This window comes from Manis javanica, chromosome 11, assembly GCF_040802235.1.
Source record: "Manis javanica isolate MJ-LG chromosome 11, MJ_LKY, whole genome shotgun sequence".
NCBI classification, from domain to species: Eukaryota; Metazoa; Chordata; class Mammalia; order Pholidota; family Manidae; genus Manis; species Manis javanica.
In genome coordinates this window covers 91,955,941-91,960,344 of record NC_133166.1, presented here as the reverse complement: position 1 = coordinate 91,960,344, position 4,404 = coordinate 91,955,941, and the positions used below count along the sequence as shown (strand labels likewise).

The window sequence follows — 4,404 nt, the reverse complement described above, 5'->3', positions numbered from 1 at the left end:
TGATAAGGTGACTTTTGAGTACAATAAAAAAATAAGCAAAGTAAGAGTGAATACCAGATGTGCATATGTCTGTGAAAGAGTATTCCAGAATGAGAGAGAGCATGGGGAAGGACCCTGAGGTATAAGGGCATGACTCATCATTCTAGACCAGAAAAAGAGACCAAGAACAAGGGAACTAAGAGAAGTTACAGGAGAGAGGTCTTTATTAGATTTAGGTGAGGTTAGGGCACTTGCCAAGCACATATGGCTGTGAAACACTGAAGGGATTTGGTCATTGCTCTGAGTGACATATGAAGCCATTGGAGGATTTTGACATACACTTTTAACGTATCCCTCTAGCTGTTGTGGTGGGCCAGGGGTAGAAGAGCAGAGCATTAAGATGCTATTATAACAACCCAGACAGGAGAGTGGAGGCTTCGGTCAGACCGGTGCAACAGTTGCAGAGACGGTGAGAGGCACTGAATTGTAGATATACGCTGATAGTAGAGCCACAGGATTTGTTCATATGAATACAGGATTAAGGGAGGAGTCAAGGATGACTTCAAAATTCTTAATATAAGTGACTGGGAGGCTTGAGTAACCATTTCCTGGTGTGAGGAGGACTGTGAGAGAAGCAGGTTTGGTAGGAGAATCACACCTTTGGTTTTGGTCATAGTAGGTTTGAGATGTCTTAGTCATCCAAGTGGGCTACTGAATATATGTGTCTGGGTTTCTGGGACAAAGTGCTAACTGGAAATATATGCTCAGAATTCATATTTACAGCCATGTGACTAGAAGGAAGCACGGAGGGAATGAGTGTACTTACGGAAGAGAAAAGGCCCAATGACTTAGTCCCAGGCTTACAATCAGGGCAAAGAAAGTAATCAGTAAAAGAGACAGAAATAACAGCCACTGAAGCAGAAGGACATTCAAGGGAGAACATGTACCAGGAGCCAAAGGAAGAAAGGATTTCCAAGGAGGATGGGAAACAGTGATCAATTATATCAAAGGCTGTTGATGGAACAAGTGAGGGAAAGATGGAGAATTGAACATTGGATTTGGTGTCAACAACATTTGGGGTAAATGGTTGATATGGGATCTTTTCCTGGAAATAGGTCTCTTTATTTAAAAAGAAAAAGGCAATCAAGCACCTGAAATGGAATGAAGAGGAAGAGTTTACGGAGAAGGAAGTCTGAAGGCAAATAAAACAAACTTCGGTAACTATATGCAAGATTCCTCACCAACCTTAGCCCCAGGATTGGAAAGTGTCAAATGAGAGACTTGGTCTCTATCCTCAGTTTTCTCTTCTGAATAATGGGAATATTGATTGTAACTACCTTATAGGGTTATGGTTGGGAGTCAATGAGTTAAAACATGCAAGGTATTTGGAATACTTCCTGGACATAGTAAGTTTAAATATTGCTGTAATTATTGTATTATCATCACCATGTTTTATATTTTTATTTTCCATTTAGCTTGGAAATCTTATTAATTTTATGACATTATTATCATCTTGCTAAGACCCAGTCACCCCTGATGGCTACTTCTAATGTTGTATTGCCAAGGTAAGGTGGATTTGCTTCCTCTCCAAATATTAGTCATGTCTTCCTTGTTGTCTTCTTGGTAGGAGCCAATTTTAGATCAGGGTAAACAGATTAAAGAAAAAAAAAAGGAGTTGGGAATGCTTTTCCCGTGGAAAAGCATTTTTACTTTTTTGATAACCATGGATTGGTAGATACAACACGCTATACGATCTTAGGAGTTTAATCTTAGATCCGCTTGCCCTGGATAAAATATTTTCTTAGAAGCTGGTCCCTGAATTTGCTGTGGCTTTGGAAATGGCTGCTATCCATAGTTTATATCTTTTGCCTGGTGTTTCTGAAGTGTTTACACTGCCCTCTCCAGCTCAAATTGCTGGGCTTACTTTGTTTCATCTGGACTTTGTTTTACACCATAGTGATTAATCCACTTGGTCTGTGCCAAAGTCAGCTAGCATCTAAGTACTCCTTGTAATTTCCACATCCAGTGAAGTAATTCATCCTAGGCTGGCTTTTGTACATGATAACATATCCAACCCTTGTCTGCAGTGCATATGGGACCTCAGGTGCAGCATCAAGATAGAAATGTTTAAAGTTAATTTCTTGCTTTCTTTCATCCTCTGTTTTTCAGATTTGAGGGAGAGGCTTCAGGGACATGGGACCGGGATTGATAAAACACAGACGAAAAGAAAGGGCCAAGAGAAGGTGACAGTGAATTGGTCTCTTGTTGAGTCTGGTCTGTCTTCCCTCCTGGAGGCAGAGATGGCAGCAGGAAGCCGTCTCTTTGCCAAGTCACACAGTCGGTGAGGTGAGCACTGCTGCGGAGGAGGCAGTGGGAGCCTTCGGCCTCCACTGTTCTTTAACAGATGTGTCAATCCTCTATTAGATGTGTCTTTTGCAAATATTTTCTCCCAGTCTGTGGCTTGTCATCTCAGTCTCTTGACATTGTCTTTCACATGGCAGATTTTTTAAAAATGAAATCCAGTTTATCAATGATTTCCTTCATGGATCATGCCTTTGGTGGTGTATCTAAGAAGTCTTTGCCATATCCAAATCTTCTAGACTTTCTCCCATGTCATCTTCTAGTTTTACAGTTCTGTGTTTTACTTTTACATCTGTGGTCTATTTTGAGTTAATTTTTGTGAAGGGTGTAAGGTCTACATATAGGCTCATTTTTTCTTTTTTGGCATGTGGGTGTCCAGTTGTTCCCATAGTATTTGCTGATAAGACTACCTTTTACTACACTGCTTTTACTCCTTTGTCCAAGATCAGTTAACTGTATTTATTTGGATGTATTTATGGGCTCTCTATTCTGTTATATTGATTTATTTCACAACTCTTTCACCAATATAACACTGTCTTGATTACCATAGCTTTTTAGTAGGTCCTGAAGTTGGGCGGTGTCAGTCTTCCAACTTTATTCTTCTCCTTCAGTGTTGTATTGGCTATTCTGAGTTTTTTCTCCTCTATATAAATTTTAGAATCAGTTTATCAATATCCACAAGATAACTTGCTGGGATATTGATTTGGGTTGCATTTCTATACATGAAGTTTAGAAGAACTGACAATACTGAATCTCTCTCCAATTACTTCATTTATAAACTAGTTTATTCAGTTCTTCTTTGATTTCATTCTCAGAGTTTTGTAGTTTTCCTCTTAAGGATCTTGTGCAGTTTTTGTTAGATTTAAACCAAAACATTAATTTTTTAAATTGTGCTAATGCAAATGGTATTGTTTTCAATTTGAAATTCCCAATTCTCCTTTGCTGGTACATAGAAAATGGATTGACCTTTTTAAAACAGTTTTTAAATACTGAGGTACATACAATAAAATGTACAAGAGCAGCGTACATCTTGATGAATTTTGATATGTGTATACACTCAGGAAACTGCCACCTGGATCATCTTAGAGGAAGTCAAGAGAGACTGTCCAAAACTGATAGATCAAGAAATGGAAGGTCAACTATATTATGTAAAGCTATAGAAGTATCTAATAAAAGAATAAAAAATGAAATGTATCTGGCAGTGGTTACTGTAGAAAAGTGTAAATAAACCAGGATCCTCATTTTTCATAAGGGGCCCATCAGATATACTTTGAAGGTGATACATTGAAAATAAGAAGGTAATAAATTATTGTGTGGAGGTTGGCCTCAGAAGGATTCAAAGAGAAAAAATTTAAGCTGTTACCTCTAGAAAATGCTTTAGAGAAAGACCTTTCCTTAAGAAGAAAATTATTCTCCAGCATCAACTGAATTTTGATTGCCATGTGCTCATACTTTAAAAGAGATATTTTTAATTTAAAAATAGTTTCTAGAAAAGAGAAGAATTTTTAGGATTAGAGAAAATGATCCAAGAGCTTGCAATTATATACCATCTAACAGCATGGACCATCAAACATTTTGCAAACATTGTCTGATGGTGAGTGTCAGAATCTACATTTGCCAGATGGCGAAATTCAGACAAAGATGGAAGTGACTTACCCATTTTCACTGCATCTGTGACCAAGTCAGTGATAAAACCCAGGCTTCCTGGATTCTGAGTCCAAAGACGTATTTGGATTGATTTCTTCTTAGAAAAACCACCACATATTGGTATGACGATAGTTAAGGAAGAAATCCAAATTAATAGATGGCACACTCCTGTGTTTGAGGCTTGGAAAATGCCTGTATTTTTCCATCCAATAATCTGGTGCCAATATGCACACTGCCTGTCAAGAAAAAGGCCAGTGCTTCTCTGAAGCACCTAATGGGAATATATGTCATTTCAAAGAATTATACCTGCAAAAATAAAGAAAAAAAAGATAATAACTGTAATAACCACAATTAATTTTTAAATCTCACTGTGTATATAAATATTTCTGCCATTTTGTGGCCACTTAGGAAACTATA

General features: G+C 37.8%; 1 long non-coding RNA gene across 1 annotated transcript; it reads left to right on the top strand.

The window, feature by feature from the left end:
• Nucleotides 1-963: 963 nt before the first annotated feature.
• LOC118970759 (uncharacterized) lies at nt 964-3,449 on the top strand. The gene is made up of 3 exons (XR_005058855.2): nt 964-1,196; nt 1,455-1,544; nt 2,149-3,449. It is a non-coding gene; the product is annotated as an uncharacterized lncRNA (long non-coding RNA).
• The last annotated feature ends 955 nt before the right edge of the window (nt 3,450-4,404 follow it).